This window comes from Pelobates fuscus, chromosome 2 (assembly GCF_036172605.1).
Source record: "Pelobates fuscus isolate aPelFus1 chromosome 2, aPelFus1.pri, whole genome shotgun sequence".
Lineage (NCBI taxonomy): Eukaryota > Metazoa > Chordata > Amphibia > Anura > Pelobatidae > Pelobates > Pelobates fuscus.
Window position 1 is genome coordinate 153,050,924 of NC_086318.1, and position 19,491 is coordinate 153,070,414.

The following is a 19,491-nucleotide window of genomic DNA, read 5'->3' on the forward strand; positions in this document are numbered from 1 at the left end:
TTAATAAAAATCAAGTAATTATGTAAAATTAATAGTTAAATATATATGTAGAATGTGTGTGTGTGTGTATATGTATATATATACACACACACACACACACACACACACATATACATATACATATAATACGTGTGTATATAAACACGTGTTTTTATTTTGTATATATGTATAATATATTATAAAATAATTAAAGCATTTTATAATATATTATACATATAAAATGCAAATATATGGTTGCATTATAAGTGTATTTTGAGATATGTGTATATATCTCAAAATACACTTACAATGCAATCATATATATGCATTTTATATGTATAATATATTATAAAATGCTTTAATTATTTTATAATATATTATACATATATAATATATGTACTATATATATATATATATATATATATTTTTTTTTTTTTTTACATTTTAGGTGTCAGGGAGTCCTCCTGCTGGCAGCTCCGTAGACTCCTATTGTGGCCATGTGATCACCCTGGAGTGCCGGAGAGGACAGAGCTGCTGCAAGGGGAATGCTGGGGGCTCGGGTAGCCCCCCCCCCCTGACTGGGATCACTGCAGATCTCCAGTCCAAGTAAGTACATGTGTCATTTTAGACACGGATGTGCAGGGTACGTTCGCGGTCGTTAACAGCCGTTTTTTGTCGGACGTACCCTGCACGTCCGCATTCAGGAAGGGGTTAAAGAAGGAATAAAGTAATGAATAGCTAGCTAATGTAACTTCAATAAAAGGAATAGGGGAATACATCTTTACTTTCAGAGACTATTTCTTTCCCAGGTGCAAGTATACTTTGTAACCAATAAGACCTTTTTATGTACATATCACATAAAGTCTATCAATTACACAGGTCAACAAAATAAAACATTTTCTCTTATAAACAAAAACATTTTTTAGATCAATTTTTCATGCTGATTCCAAATATCTCTTTTGTTGTATCACATCTGGTTTGTGAAATATGACCATCCTTTGGGTTTGATAGATTTCATGTATATTTCAGAAATGTGCAGGGAATAGAGTCATACCAAAGTGCATCCATTATTGTTTTAACTTACATATATCATGAACTTTTATCGTCAATTAATCTCAATTTAATCAATATTACACTACTTTTACAATTAAACATCAAAATCGTTGTGCATATGATTTTATTTTGTACACTTTATCTGGTTCATCACGATACAGCATCCAACAGTAATCTGCCATCATGCTTTCATTCCAGAAACCTTGGTAGCGATTTTCCATCAGTTGAATGCCTTGCTCATCACTCACTGCTCCGAGATTTTCAGGAAAAAAATTGAGGTGTGAATTTAAAAAGTGCAATTTCATGGACATACGACATCCCATTTTTTGAAATGCGTCAAGCAACTTTTGAATGCCAGTTTCATACATGGAAGACTTATGGTTGCATAGAAGGTTTTCACAAACCCTGCCAAGCTTCTTTTTTTTGAACGTTGAGAGAAACTTTGACGTTTGTGTTTTGCAAAGATTCCTTCCTTCAGTTTTGCTGCACTGATCTTTGGAAATTTACCAAGTACTGAAAAAGCCAAGCTTAATATGGAGAGGTGGCAAGAAAATATTTTGCGGATCAACCAAAGGAATGTTTTGGACACTGTTCCTTCCTGGCTCATATTCGCTTCTTTGAGGAACTGATCTGATGGCTAAATCCAAATTTGGATAAACGATTTTATGTTTATCGAACATGCAGTGTAAATAACGTGCGGAGCCCATGCTTTATCCTGATCACTTATTGGGCAACCGAAGTACAATTGGTAGATTTTCATGAGATCTTTTGGTAATTTTACGTCGCTGTCCTGAAGCTGTAAATAAGCCGCATACATAGCAAAATGTGTCGGGGTGAGTTTTGCATTTTCTAGGAATGTTGATAAGAAAATTTACATTGAACAAATTCAAATGTGAAATGAGAAGAAACATTTTTTCAGTTGTAACAAAATCACAAATAATGCTGAAACATAATGCATCTCATCACTAAAACTAGATGTGATGCAAAAAAAACTAAAAACAGGTTTGAAATCAGCATTGAAAAAAATCTATTGAGTCCACCTAAAATCATGTCTGATGAAAAAAGATTGTTGACCAGTGTCAGGCCCGGACTGGCCATCGGGCACACCGGGCAAATGCCTGGTGGGCCGCGGTGGCCATGGGCCGAGGCCGGCAGGGGAGGTCCCAGGATCTCCCCTGCCAGTCTATGCAGGGCCGGCACTATCCGAGCGCCATGAAGGGCCGGTGAGGAGATCAAAGATCTCCCTCACCGGCCCACTTTAATAGACCTGCGGCTGGGGAGGGAGGGAGAGGACCCGGCGGAGCTCTATCTTGCAGCTCCGCCGGGTTCTTCTCGCGAGATCCGGATTGGCAACGACCGGATCTCGCGAGAGTGAACTCTAGCCAGCAGGCTAGAGTTCACTCACCCACTGGACCACCAGGGATGCTGTGCGACTGCCGGTCCCCCCCCCCACCTCTCCATGGTACCACCATGCCGGCCCCCCCCTCCCAGGGTAAAGGTAAGAAGGGAGGGGGGGGGGACATAATGCCTTCTTATTAGTTTTTTTTTTTTTCTACTACCCCAACACAAAATCCCTTTTAACATGTACACACAGCACACACAGCACTCTCACACACAGCACACACATCACACACCGCACTTTCACACACAGCACTCTCACACACAGCACACACACATCACACACAACACTCTCACACATAGCACTCACACACATCACACACAGCACTCTCACACACATCACACTCAGCACCCACACACACACATCACACTCAGCACCCACACACTTAGCACACACAGCACCCACATCACACACAGCACTCACACACAGCACACACAGCACTCACACACATCACACTCAGCACCCACACACACATCACACTCAGCACCCACACACACAAATCACACACAGCACCCTCACACACAAATCACACACACTGCACCCTTAAACACAGCAGCCTCACACACAAATCACACACCCAGCACCCTTAAACACATCACACACAGCACCCTCACACACATACACAGCATCCTCACACACAGCACCCTCACACACAGCACCCTCACACACAGCACCACTCAAACACAGCATCCATCACACACACATACTGCACCCTTCACATACACACTACACCCCTCAGAGACACCCACTGCACCCCTCACACATACACACAGATCCCCAACACACACACAATACCTCCAAACATATTATATATATATATATATATATATATACACACACAGCACTCACACACATCACACACAGCACTCTCACACACAGCACACACAGCACTATCACACACAGCACTCACACACAGCACTCTACTCTCACACTCAGCACTCTCACACACATCACACTCAGCACCCACACACACAAATCACACTCAGCACCCACACACAAAAATCACACACAGCACCCACACACACAAATCACACACAGCACCCTCACACACAAATCACACGCACTGCACCCTTAAACACATCACACCCAGCACCCTCACACACATGCACAGCAAACTCACACACAGCACCCTCACACACATCACACAGAGCACCACTCAAACACAGCATCCATCACACACACATACTGCACTCTTCACATACACACTACACCCCCTGCACCCCTCACACATACACACAGAACCCCAACACACACACACAGAATACTTCCAAACATATTTATATTATATATATATATATATATACACACACACACTACAGCACCCCTCACACACATACTGCACCCCTAAACACATTACATTCCAGACACACACTAGATCCCTTACCCAAATCTGGATCATATACACACACTAGATCCCTATATACACTCTGATTCCGTTATATACACACACTAGACTCCTGTATACACACACACACACTACATTCCTAACATACACACTCTGGATCCCTTATACATACACTAGATTAATTGTAAACAAACACATGCTACACCCCTAAACACACACTCTCTACAACCCCTACAAACACTACATCACCAATATACACATACACACACACGCACACACACTATAGCCTGTATGCACACGCTTACTACATCCCCTATACACACATTCTCTACAGCCCCTAGCCACATATGCATTACACTACACCACAAACACAACACGACTAAAACCGACCTTATTACACAATACCACACCGCAATCAGCTCACTCTACACACACGCAATACCACAAGCAGGGTCCAAACACACGCACAATACTCTTTCCTGGCCCTTTTGTCTCCTGGTAACCATTTATAGAGACACCAGAGACAAGTTGCAAGGAAACACAGTGCAAGCATGTTATTAAATTTGCTTGCACTGTGCAGAACAAATACAGGGCATTTTTTCTCATGCTAGAGCTCTTTAGCAGAGCTCTGCCCTGGAAGAGCATTGACCCAACGCTCACTTTGAGAGAGGGCGTGTTTGTCATTGGTGATGACGAAACACTTCCTCTCTGCCCCGCCCCCTTAGTGGGCCGCTGTGCTAAAAAAATGCCTGGGACGAATTTTTCTCCCAGTCCGGTCCTGACCAGTGTTATTGGATATGTTAAAGTAAATCTTCACTGGTTGACTTGTATCTTTGTCCTACCAAGTATTGAAGTTACATTAGTTAGCTATCCATTACTTTAATCCTTCTTTAAATACCAGCTAGGAATCCCTTTTGGGATCCCTTTCAAACTTGTATCTTGCTATTTGAAGGGGTTTAGGCCCATGGTGGATCTGGCACCACCCACACTGACCAACTTTGTCCCTACTCTAAACTCGTTTAGATCTATGGACACTGTTCCATTTTAAATTTCTAACACAACATTAAGCTCAAAACATCCGAACACTAATTCTATTTCGTACATATGTATTGGGACGAATGGAATGCACGAGAGCATGAGCCCTGTCAGGGTATTTATATCGGCAGACATTTTGTGCTATGATAGAAATTAAAATGTATTTTGTCAGAATCACTCTGAACAGAGCAGACTCCATTTTGTTATCTTCAACCTGAGGTGCAGACTATATGCTTCCTCCTGTAGTGAGGGGTTAAAGTACCAGACATGGAGATCTTCTAATCTGTCTGTGGGCTCTTGCAAGTAGTTCATCCTATCAGACTCCGATATGGCACTATGGGCATCGACAGAAACTCCCTAATGCTTAATCTGGCTCTGATCATAAAAGTTAATTGCAACACATAAATAAGAAAAACAAGGGAAATAATGTATTCAAATTAGCTTAATTATTTTGTATTATTTAACTGCTTAATTTTGTATTATTAAACTGCTGGGTGCAATTTTTCACAAAATATAAAAGACTTTGTCATTACTTTTTGGATGTTAATGTCATGTCAGTAAAGAAAGAACATAAAAGACCTAGCTGAGCAATATCAATTCTTACATGCTAGTATTCTGAGTATTTCCTTCCCATGTCTATTTTTACTGACCTAGATATGTCCTGTTTAGTTCATATGAAACCTACACACTGTACCATAGCTGGTACATATACGTTTATCACATGAGCTACAGGAAAATGTGCAGCGTTGAAAATGTAGGCAAATGTTGGTCAACAAACAATAACGTACTTACCTGCTCCTGGCACTCGTGTTGCTACCCTTGTCGGGCTATGCGAGCTGAACAATTTTTGCAGCCGCATTGCTCACTTCCCCACTCGAATGCTCCATGTGGCAACATGCCCAGGGAATACTTCATACTTACCATTTGGCCCAGCAAACAGCTCCCTCTGCTGGTTCTTGTGGGCCGAAATCCACTTACCGTATATACTTGTGTATAAGTCGAGAAATTATTGTTGTAAACTTCATTTTAAAATGCAGAATCGACTTATCCACGGGTCAGTGCTAGTTTCGATAGAACTTCAACTCCCGAACGCCGTTCTCCTAGCTGTTAGGGAAGTCGAACGGGCAGGGGTACAAGTTACATTGTTACATAGCTGAAAAGAGACTTGCGTCCATCAAGTTTAGCCTTCCCCATATATGTTTTTGCTGTTGATCCAAAAGAAGGCAAAAAACCCAGTCTGAATCGCTTCCAATTTTGCAACAAACTAGGAAAAAATTCCTCTTTTTAACCTTTCTTCATAACTAAAATGCTCCATTCCTTTTATCAATTTTGTAGCTCGTCTCTGCACTTTTTCTAGTGCCATGATATCTTTCTTTAGAACAGGTGCCCAAAATTGCACAGCATATTCAAGGTGTGGTCTTACCAGCGATTTATAAAATGGCAAAATTATATTTTCATCTCGAGAATTTATGCCCCTATTTATACATGACAAAACCTTACTGGCCTTAGCAACGGCAGATTGACATTGCATAATGCTGACTAATTTGTTGTTTATAACAATTCCTAAATCCTTCTCGTGTGTGGTTATCCCTAGTTCACTACCATTTAGGGTGTAAATTGCTTGTGCATTCTTAACATGGAAGTGCATAACTTTGCATTTCTCTACGTTAAATTTAATCTGCCATTTTAGTGCCCAGTCCCTCAATCTATCCAAATCCCTCTGCAGCAAGGCAATATCCTGCTCACATTTTATTACTTTACAAAGTTTTGTGTCATCTGCAAACACTGATATATGGCTTTCAATGCCCATTTCAAGATCATTTATAAATATGTTAAATAGAAGCGGTCCCGAAACAGAATCCTGAGGGACACCACTTACCACTTTTGTCCAGCTTGAAAATTTACCATTAATGACAACTCGTACTCTATCCTTAAGCCAATGTTCTACCCAAGAACAAGAATATTAATCTAGACCAGTTTCTTTTAGTTTGAAGACTAACCTATTGTGAGGAACCGTATCAAATGCCTTTGCATAATCCAAGTAGATCACATCCACTGCAACACCCTGATCTATACTTCTACTTACTTCTTTGTTGAATGCATTAGTTTAGTTTAACATGACCTATGTTTCATAAAACCATGATGATTATTGCTAATAATACAGTTCTTCCCAATTAATTCCTGAATATTATCCCTTAATAGCCATTCAAATAATTTCCCAGTCACGGAAGTTAAACTCACAGGTCTATAATTTCCAGGCAAGGATTTTGAACCCTTTCTAAATATAGGAACAACATCTGCCTTCCTCCAATCCTCCGGTACAATACCTGAAACAAAAGAATCTTAAAAAATTAAAAAAGAGGTTCACTTATTTCCCCACTTAGCTCCTTAAGTACTCGTGGGTGGATACCGTCAGGCCCCGAAGCTTTATTTACATTAATTTTCTTTAATAGCTGTAGCACCTTGTCTCGAGTTATCCAATCACAGGTTAGCTGCAAGTTTGTTGCAGCAATCATTTGCTTATTTCTTGCCATAGGATCCTAATTAATATATAGACGGAAGAAAAATAGTTATTTAAAATTTCTGCCTTTTCCTGGTCTTCATTAACTAACAGACCCATCTCTTTTTTCAGTGTACCTACACTTTCATTTTTTGTTTTTTTTGAATTGATGTACTTGAAAAAAAATTGGGGGCTGGTTTTGCATTATTTGCCTGTCAATTTCTCATTTTCTAGTTTAGCCACTTTAGTTGCCTTTTTTGCAAGTATTATTGGCTTCCTTATATCTCATATAGGATGTCTCTGATTTGTCCGATTTAAATGCCCTTTTCTTACTTTTAATCTCTTGTTTTACTTCTCTACTAAGCCACATCGGTTTTAATTTGTTTCTTTTATATTTATTACCCAATGGTACATACTGTGAAATGTACCTTTCTAATATTTGTTTGAATAGTTTCCATTTTTCCTCAGTGTTTTTATCAATAAGGAGTTTATGCCAGTCGATCTGTTGTAGAGCTGCCCTAATCTTATTAAAATTGGCTTTTTAAAAATTATACGTTTTAATATACCCCACGTGCTTTTGCTTTTTTGAGTTTATTTCAAAGGCTACCATATTGTGATCACTATTTCCCAAATGCTCCCCTACTTGAATGTTGGTTAAAAGATCAACATTGTTTGTTATAACGAGATCCAGACAAGCATCCTTTCTAGTTGGTGCTTGTACCAGTTGTGACATAAAGGTGTAATTTAACACATTCAAAAACCGGATTCCCTTTGCTGAAGTACTAGTCCCTCTATCCCAATTTATGTCTGGGTAATTAAAATCTCCAATAATTAACGTGTTACCCCGATTTGCAGCTATCCCAATTTGCTCTAACAGCAGTTCTTCCTCATTAATATTTATATTTGGTGGTTTATAACATATCCCAACCAATAATTTATTTCCCTTTGTTTGCCCCAAGCAGATATCTACCCATAAAGCTTCCACATTTTCCTCGTCACACTCCACATGCCTAAGATTTGACTTTAACTCATGGCTGACATACAAACATACCCCACCACCCTTCTTGTTTTTCATATTCTTCCTAAATTATGTGTACCCATTTAAGTTAACTGCCCAGTCATGTGTCTCATCCCACCATGTTTCTGTTATGCCTATTACATAATATTGTTTAGTGTATGCTATTGCCTCTAGCTCCCCCATTTTGTTATATAGGCTCCTTGCATTAGTAACCATACATTTAATATTACCATGAGTCATTTGTACTTTTTGTGAATTATCAATATTACATACCTCTGTTCTGAGCTTTCCCCTTCCCCCATCTCCACCCCTTTGTTCTGAGCTAAAGCCCATCTCCTTTCTATCCTATCTCCATTTTCTAGATTGCTTTCACCCTCCCCCCTACTACTAGTTTAAAATCTCCTCCAACCTTCTAGCCATCCTATCCCCCGGCACAGCAAACCCTCTTCCGTTTAGGTGCAATCCATCATGACTATACAGGTTGTACCCAAGCGCAAAATCGGCCCAGTGCTCTAAATACCCCAAACCCTCTTTCCTGCACCAAGACTTCAGCCACGCATTGACCTCTCTAATCTCCCGCTGCCTTTCTGCTGTAGAGCACGGCACAGGTAATATTTCTGAAAATATTACCTTGGAGGTCCTTTTCTTTAGCTTATTTCCTAGATCCCTGAACTCACTCTTTAGGACCTTCCATTTTCCTCTTACTTTGTCTTTGTTACCAATATGGACAATGACAGCTGGGTCATCCCCAGCACCTCCCAATAATCCCTCCACTCTGTCGGCAACATGCCGGACCCGAGCACCCGGGAGACAGCAAACTGTCCGGTTGAGTCGATCAGAGTGGCAGATTACCCTATCTACTCTCTTAATAATAGAGTCCCCTACCACCACAACCTGTTTAGACTTCATTACCCTCTCAACCCCACCCGTACTAGAGGGGCTGTTCCCACGGCTGTTAGAAGGAACAGCTTCCTGCAGTACAGCTACTCCTGAGTTGATGCTCTCAACATCTTTACTCAAACAGGCAAATTGGTTAGGCTGCACTAGAACAGGACTAGCTAAACCTTTCCTCTTCCCTCCCCCTCTGCTTCCTCGCCCCACTGTTACCCAGCTATGTGCCTGTTCTCCAACGGTCTACTCTCCTCCCACTCCACTACCTGCACCCACTAAACTCTGCTCAGTGAGCAGCAGACTCCTCTCAAGATGATCAATCTCCCTCAGAGTTGCAATTTGCCTCTCCAGATCTCCAATCTGAGCTTCTAGAAAAGCCACTCGCTCACACCCACCACAGAGGTATGGACCCTGGATAGATTTATCCAGGCATGCATACATGCAGCAGGATGGACACTGAGTAAAACTTGTAATCTTCTAGCACTCATCCCCAGTTATCAAAAACACAAATGAGCAAAAACAATATTTACCCTCTTGGTTTAAACTCCCTTGTAGTTTCAACTCCTGTTGTTTTAACTCCTACTTAAAAGAGACCACTTTAAATAGCCTACTTTCAAGCAAACTCCAGTGAGCAAGCTCTGTGAGTCAGTCGTGGGTTTATATTGGTAATACAAATCCCACACAAGTGGAAATTAAGGGGCACTCCCCCTAATTAGCTCAGCAGCAGCACCCACAGGGAGAGGAATATACACAGCAAGAGAGGAAGAGAAAAAAAAAAAAGAGGGAAAAACTTTTTAAATAAAACCAGCAAGGAGAAAAAAACAAGTCAAAGTTTAAATAAACCCAGCAAGAAATAAAAATATATATAAGTTTCAGTGGGGTTCGCGGGCTTGTGTAGCCGATTCAGAGATCCATGCCGTCGACGACCATGTACTACTGCCTGCGTTCGGGAGTCAAGATTGTTTGAACACATGCGTTTGTATATACGAATGGCGGCCACCTTGGGAATGCTTGTTTGTTGTTAACAGCCAGGGGTGGTCGGTAATTACAAGGTGTTAACAAGGGGGACCACACAGAGTCTGTTCAGTAACCGACCAGAAGGGAAACAATTCCATTTGAATGCAGTATGGTAACCGAACAGAAGGGGAACAATTCAATTTGAATGTAGTACCCTTAACCTCTCCACGAGTCATAGCATATTTCACAATTGTTGGTCAAAAAACTGCACTCGACTTATAGACAAGATTGACTTATACTGTAGTCCTTGCTGCTGGCCCAGTAGTGATGTGAGTGAGCACAGGACTTCTCTTTTTGTATTAAGATTGACTTATAGATGAGGATATAAGGTAGTCGTTTTCTTACCTGAAAAGTATTAGACGCTGCCCGTTTGAATGACGCTTTTTTTAAATAAATTCAAATGCTGTGATGTCATGCTGCCCTTAAAGTGACCACGTCATCCAGACGACCCTATTGCCAAATATTTTGGAGTCAAAGAGATGACGTGGACCAATCAGAAACATTGTTAGCCTATGTAAAGCTAACCTGTATTCCTGATCTTATAGTGGTTTCTGCTTTGATACACGCTAGTCCTTATTGTAAGTCTCTCTTGCTATATTACGATATTGAGCTTGGCTTCTATTTGACTTAGTGTATTTCTGGTATCTTGACCTGCTTGTTATTCAGTTTATCATCAGTCACATACATCCATAACCCGTTAATGATGTTAGGGCGTTCTATGCCGTCCCCATTATAATGTGCTTTAAAGCCGTTACGGCAGCATAGAATACCCTAACGGCTTTTAGCCCCAGCATCTGAGGTGTACTCACCTCTGCCACGATCCGCTTCTGGTTACTGCCTGACAGCCCAGGCAGTCCCCCCTCTGCAATTTAGGCCCCCGGGGGCCATGTGATCACTCTCAAAGAGCGATCACATGGTAGGCATAGCTGCTTATGCAGCTGCCTGCAGGGGGACTGCCTAAATGACAGGCAGTCCCCCTACTGGTGAAATAGTAAAAATAAAAAAATTAATAGAAAAATTAATAAATATATGTATGATATATATATATATATATATATATATATATTGTGTGTGTATGTATATATAAATATATATATATAATAATCCATAATAAGTGTATTTTCATATTGATAGTTATATATATCAAAATACACTTATTATGGAGTCATATATATATATATATATATATATATATTATGTTATTATTTATATAGTGCCAACAAATTCCGCTGCGCTTTACAGTGGGTGTACGAACAAACATGTAGTTGTAAACATGTGTTGTAAACATGTAGTTGGATACACAGGAACAGCGGGGTTGAGGACCCTGCTCAATGAGCTTATATGTTAGATATATATATATATATATATATATATAGAGAGAGATTTTTTTAAAATAAAATAATAAGTACATTAAATAAATAAATGAAGTAATTAAATAATAACAAATAAATATATATATATATATATATATATATATGTGCAATTTCATTCTAAAAGTATTTTCATATTAATATATCCATAATAAGTGTATTTTCATATAGATAGTTATATATATCAATATCAAAATACACTTAGAATGAAAAATAATAAAAAAATACATATAAATAGATATAATTACATAAATATACAAGTAGGATTTAAATACATATATGTATATATATTTAAATTATATGTGTATATTTATGTAATCTTTTAACATAAGTAATTTTATGAATTATAATTTGAGGGGCTAGCCTGCCAACCCAGGCAGCAAGTCCAGAGAATTAAATTTGCAAGTCCTATGTTTATCCCTGTAACTTTCCAAAACACCATAAAACCTGGACATGGGGGGTACTATTGTACTTGGGAGACTTCGCTGAACACAAATATGAGTGTTATAAAACAGTAAAACTTATCACGATGATGATATCACCAGGAAAAGTGCAGTTTTTGTAAAAAATGCAAAAAAACAAATATGAACACTAATTTGGTCAGCGTTTGTGACTAAGTGGCTGTGTTGACCGCCTGGCACCCCGACCAGGTGTCTCAGCCAATTGCTGCTTCCTAGTAATCCCGGAGTACCATAAGCACTGCACCAGACACCATAACCACCATAAACCCCAAAGCCAGCGTTACGGATTGGTTGGGGTCTCTGTCCTCCACCCACCCTGGACTCAAGGCCAGGATCCAGCTTTCAGTTGGTAGGCCTCTCCTCGCCCAGAGAGTAAAGCAAGCTGCTCTTACAAGAGCAAGTGTTGTAATCCAAGGGAGTATAGTGATTATAGCAATCCCTAGAGTGAATATAGCTGTCCCCTCCACACATGAGACAAGGCGCTATGTTGAGGGCGAAGAGAAGCTCTTTTAATGGCAACCACAACTGGCCTTATATGCAGGTCCCCATGCAAGGGGTTTACTCTACTTTCGCCACAGTGGCTACTAAAAAACACTGGACATACCCCATTTTAAATACCCTGGGTTGTCTACTTTTTCAAATGTTATGCCATGGTGGGATTGATTTTAATTTTCTGCCATACAATCTCAAAGGCAACATAGCCAATCAGGCAAATTTAAATTTGCAAAAACAGAAATTGGCAAATCGTATATTTGACCCTGTAACTTTCCAAAACATAATAAAACCTGTACATGAGGGGTACTGTTGTACTCATGAGATATTACTTTACACATATATGTATTTTAGAGCAGTAAAATGTATAATACTGATGATATCATCAGTAAAAGGGCAGTTTAGGTGTGAAAAATTAAAAAAATCTAATATAAATGCCAACTTTGGCCGGGTTTGTGACTAAGTGGCTATGAAAAAAGACTGGATATACCCCATTGTGAATACCCTGGGTTGCCTACGTTTACAAATGGTATGCCAAGATGGGGTTCATTTTTATTCCTGGGCTACCACATGGTCTCAAAGGCAACAATCAATCTGGCAAATTGTAGATTATGCTAGCGCAGTGTACCTATAATCTTAAATTTTATTAAGGACAGGAGGCGAGTATTTTGCATAATCTTTCTTTACTAAAACTCCAGCAGCACAGGTTTAACAATAAAGTTTAGTGAAAAAAAACATTGCCATAGGGTATAAAAGGCCCTTCCTCTTGCATCATTTCCTCTTTCTTTAGTGCGAGATAATCATAAACATATCCTGCTATTACAATAAATAATGATAACGACGAAGAATCAGACTGTAAATGATCCAAATCCCGACTGGAAGATTGTCGTAGTGTGTGAAGACGATCCCATGTATTGATCCATGAAGAAGAATCAAACTGAAAAGAAACAAAAGACGTGAAAGGGATTTGGAAATTAACTGTTTGTCCTCATTATTATTATTATTATTATTAGCATAATCAATATTACTGTTTATAAAACGCCAGTTTATTCCGTAGTACTTTACGTAAAAGGAATTTATCAGATGAGACAAGAATATTTTAACCGAAATAGGTAGCTATGCTAGAGACATTAATATAGTCAAATTGTATGTATTAGGAAATCATAACAGATAGCAGTCGTAATTTCAAGATGTGATATAAAAAAAAACACGTAATAAAGAGATAACCACACCCCCTGAATTCAAATCTTTTATTGAAGTACAACCCAAGGAATGATAATTAGGGAGGGAAAAAGCAGGGTGGGAAAATACTCGCCTCCTGTCCTTAATAAAATTAAGATTATAGGTACACTGCGCTAGCATAATCTACAATTTTATAACAGGACAGGAGGCTTCATATTTTGCATTTTTAACGCTATGGAACAACACAGGATGTGTGAAGAGTCAGAGGAAGTAGAACACCCTGAAATTCTCTTCTCGTGACCCGGTCAATGAACATCGGCGAAGGAAGATGTGTCGTGAATGTCTAAGACGCATCCATGACCCGAATGACCGATAACCAATCGATCACCGCAACCATAGGAGCAATGGTCAACGTGCCCACTCGGTAAGGTGGTGGCCATAACTGGTGTGAAAGGTATAGTATACAAAGGGAGAGAGAGAGGCTGTCTCGATTGTGAGATTCCTCGAGGGTTAGTTGGAGTGAGTATCCAAATCCATAGGACAAACCCGTAGGAATAGAGAGAACCACAACTAAGACCCATAACCGAGTGTATTCCGATACTGGTTCTGGAGCGTATGACGCCTCGCAGCATACGAAAAGTCCTGTCGTGGTACATGAGCCGCCAAAGTCTCCGATGGTATCTTGTGGGTTGTCCATAAAATGGGAGACAGTGGAAGGGCAGTGGATAGCCCAGAATGGAGTCAATTGGATCGGGGGCCCCTTCGATTCTGCTGTAGTGGCGAGGTGCGTGTCACCCAGATCTCCGTGATGCGATGGTGACCAAGGAGTCCCGTTGTCAGTTGTTGTCACGAAAACCAGTTCATGATATAGGTAATCTTCTGAGGGAACCCTAGTCGTAGGGTAACCTTGCGGGTAATTTAGAAATGGTAAATGTCCTCCGATATTATTAGAGTCCGATACCAGACTCCGTCCAGGTGTTTTGTGTAGTCGGTTGCCGAGATATTGTCCAAATGTAGGAGAATACAACTATCGGATCTGTCCCAGGCTAGCTGTAGGTTGTCGGTAATCTCGACGCCGGCCGTCTCTTCTCCAGATCATGGTTCTCTGGTAGGGGTATGTGCAGCGAGCCTTCCAGCCCTAGAGACTGATTGTTGATTACGTGTGTAGTAAGTAACATCTTGTAGTCTAGATAGGTGAGGTAGTGGATTCCCTTGTGGCAAAAGGCGCCATGACCGGTTATAAAAGTTTCTTGGGTACCATGGGTCGTACCTTAATGATAGACATGTGAATTGATTTGTTTGGTCCTGTCGATGAAAAAACAAAATGGACAAATGGGTCCCTGGTGTGACTATCCTGGACGGGTATGTGTCCGTCCAATCCTAATGATTGAACCCACCTAGGTGTGGGGAAGCTGTAGGATGGTGCCAGAATGGTAGTCTCCCGACTACTGTGAGCATAAAATTATCCCCGAGTTAATCAGTGACGTCTGGAGCGAATGCCCAGCGCTTCTTGGAAATAAGTAAGTTCCCTCATATGTGAGATTTGTCGTCCTCCAGTACCCGTAGAGGGGTGGTACTGGAAGATGTGGACTTCGACCCCCAATGGTCGACCAGGTATCCAGATTAAGCATTAGTTCATGGAGCTAAGTTACCCTACTGGGTCGTTCAGCCCAGGAGTATAGAGGAATCCTATGTCCTATCCTTCGGCCATCCGGAGTAATCTAGCCTCCCTACTCGAGTAGAGGTAGCTTCCTTATTTCATATCAAGGTAGACCGCCGCCCATGGTTACACCATGAGAGCATTGAAACCGGAGAAATGTTTCTCAGTAATATTCTGTTGTTGGGGTGAAGTGAGTGAGGGCGTGCGACCCGGAGTCGAACACACAGTCTCCTTGTCCTCGGTTTTGTGGCTACAATTGTATGGATCGTGGATGAAGGCCTGGCAACTCCCATTTCGTCGATCTCTGTGTGTTGACTGACCGTGCAGCGGTCAAATCCGTGGAGTCTCCGGAGATTTCCTTAATATGTTGTTTGGATAACTTTCCGGCACATCGAGGTTCTGTTCCCAGGCTTGATGTAATTATTTGGAGGGTCCGTGATGGAATACTTGCACTTGTCCTTTGTATATGGGTGCTTGGCCCCGGGCCTAGTAGCTCATGAATTCATAGGCAGATGGGATACCATGGTTCACAGTCTCTGCAAGACCCTGACCCAGCCTATTGGGGATTGTTGTCTGCATTGAGGTTGCCACTGAAATTAACCTAGGCTGAAAGTCTTGAGTGAGAGGTCGTCTGTTGACCTTTCCGTCTGTTAAGTACATATATCTATATATATGGACTAGGTACATGTGTAAATGTGTTAGGACACCTAGAGCACCTCCGGCCATAGTTCCATGTGGAATGCACATCTGCGATTGGGGGAATAACCCCAGGAGTAAAGGGGTTCATCCCAATAATAAAGTGCACAGAAGTCCGCAGACGAGTGTTGGAACCTGATTACTGCAAAATTGTTCCCCTTCCTCAGTGAGGAGTATGTGGATCACCCTAGTCGTATTGTGGGTACCATGCATAGAGTCATATATACATATGATATAGCAGGGGGTGAGCCTGCGTGCACTGCGACTCTTAATGATATAGCAGGGGATGAGCCTGCTTGCACTGTGACTCTTAATGATATAGCAGGGGATGAGCCTGCTTGCACTGTGACTCTTAATGATATAGCAGGGGATGAGCCTGCTTGTACTGTGACTCTTAATGATATAGCAGGGGATGAGCCTGCTTGCACTGTGACTCTTAATGATATAGCAGGGGATGAGCCTGCTTGTACTGTGACTCTTAATGATATAGCAGGGGATGAGCCTGCTTGTACTGTGACTCTTAATTGTATAGCAGGGGATGAGCCTGCTTGCACTGTGACTCTTAATGATGTAGCAGGGGATGAGCCTGTTTGCACTGTGACTCTTAATGACATAGCAGGGGATGAGCCTGCTTGCACTGTGACTCTTAATGACATAGCAGGGGATGAGCCTGCTTGCACTGTGACTCTTAATGATAAAGCAGGGGATGAGCCTGCTTGTACTGTGACTCTTAATTGTATAGCAGGGGATGAGCCTGCTTGCACTGTGACACTTGAGCCTGTGGGGGTCGCCTCCTTTAAGGGGTCACCCCAATAAAAAAGTGCACAGTAATCCATTGGTGAATGCACATCTTTGAGTGTGGGGGTCACCCCAGTAGTAAGGGGGGGTCACCCCAATAATAAAGTGCACAGAAAATAACGTTTGGATAGTTTTATTCTGGGGACTTCTCTAAGGAAGTCAGGGTCTTCCGTTTCAGTGGCCGTTGCGGTGTCGGTGTCTGTTTTCGGGATCTGCACCAGTGGCAATAGCCTTCTCCACTGAGGCAGCCACCGCCGAATTTATCATTGACTGGAAGTCAGATGGTGGTGATTGTGGTGAGTCACTCAACATGAAGTAGTGGAGTATTCCTCTCTGTGAAAGACAGGAGAATGTCAGGTACTGAAGTACGTGAGTAGTAGTACAGTCGGCTTCCACTAATGACTGGGGGTCACCCAGTGTTATCTGACCCGAGACCCTCAGGTCGCACGGGGTCGAGTGGCCTGAAGAGGGGGTCACCCTCTGTGCGACCGGGATGAGCGGTCGTATAAGTGGGCCGCACCCGTCAAGGGTGGAGGGCCTGTTTGGTTTGGGGTTCACCCAACAATATATGAATTGTGGAGCCTGTACTTTGCAATTTCCTCACTCCTTGGTAAGGAGGTGCGTGGATCACCCCAGTCGTAGTGTGGGTGTCCGATATTCACTGCATAGAGTCATCTTGTTAGTGTATGGCAGGATGTTGAACCTGCGTGCACTGTGTCTCTTTGTGGGGGGTCACCCCATCTGAAAGGGGGGTCACCCCTGAATAAATCCTGCACCGAGTGCTGTATGGCTCCGCTTGGGGGTCACCCAGCATAGGGGTATATGTTATGGTATTGGCAGGAGCGTGAGTGGGGTTCACCTCCACGAGTCATAACCGCTAGGGGCAGTCGTGGGTCTCGCAGGTGCGAGATCTAAGATGGCCGCCGTTCGCGCCAAAACGACAGCGCGGCTAGCAGTTGCGGCCCGCCAGCGTGGATACGAAAAATACACAGAAATTCATAGATCACAAGATATAAAATCGTGAACACTTTCTCTGGTTACCCAAATAGGTGATTCCTATTTTATCTACTTCAGTGGGGATAGAACCTGTGAACCATAAGATATGGACCGTGTACTGCTAGTGTATTAGCCCATTGAGCTAACCTAATGCATGAAATACATTGTGAAACATCTATATATACATATATACATACATATATACATACATACACACATATATATATATACACATACATATATACATACATACACACACACACACATATATACATATACATACATACATACATACATACATACATACATATATATACACACACACACACACACACACATACACATGGTGCTATGTATATCACAGCTCCTGACAGGCATTGAAAAACCCTGTAGGAGAAATGAGAGCATTCCAGACCGTGTGAATCACGGTCTGGGAAGGTGGCTGGCCGCCCTGGATCTCGCGGTCTGCGATACCCAAAATGGCCGCCGTTCGCGTGCAAATCTTAATTGCGGATTCCCACACTCACCCTCCCGCTGACCCTAACCAATGCCCCAGTCCCTGGTTTGATAAGCGCGATCGTGGTAACTTGCCGCGGTCGCGAAATGAATGACAGGGAGATAGTGAGAGGGAAGCAAAGGTAGTACAGGTGGGGATATAGGGGAGAAAGGGAAAAATGTATGAAAATAAATAGTGATAATCAAATATAGAGACAATCCATCAAACCCAGTGTGAATGTAAAACCATAGTAAGAATGGGCAGAGAATACAAGATTCTGACAGTAAATGTAAATTCCATAGTAAGAATGAGCAGAGAAAGGAAGCTCTGACAGTGTAAATGTAAATTCCATAGTAAGAATGAGCAGAGAAAAGAAGCTCTGACAGAGTAAATGTAAATTCCATAGTAAGAATGAGCAGAGAAAGGACACTCTGACAGAGTAAATGTAAATTCAATAGCAGAGAATAAAATACTCTGACCTGTCTGACTGGAGCAGCAAATAAAGAGGAAATGATGCAAGAGGAAGGGCCTTTTATACCCTATGGCAATGTTTTTTTTCACTAAACTTTATTGTTAAACCTGTGCTGCTGGAGTTTTAGTAAAGAAAGATTATGCAAAATATGAAGCCTCCTGTCCTGTTATAAAATTTCAATGGAAAAGGGGAAAGCCCTATATTTGACCACTGTAAGTTTCCAAAAACTACTAAAACCTGTACATGGGGGGTACTGTGGTACTTGTAAGACATTGCTGAATACAAATATGTGTATTTTATTGCAGTAAAATTTAACAGTATAATGACATGCACAGTTTAAAATGTCATGCAGAACTTAAAAAATAACACATTCTCTTAATATCTCACACTATTTTTTTCTCATTTTATTCACATGCAATTATGTTTCATATATAAATATGTGATATGAAATAAAAGCCCTGTTTCTCCAGAACAAAATTATATATAATAAGTGTGGGTGCACTTAATAGGAAAGAGGTGAATTATGGTTGAACAACATATAGCGCAAATTCCAGGTTTTGTTTTGATCACAACTTGTACATGACAGGTGCATCTGGGCAGGGGGAGAGAGAGAGAGACCCTTAACCACCCA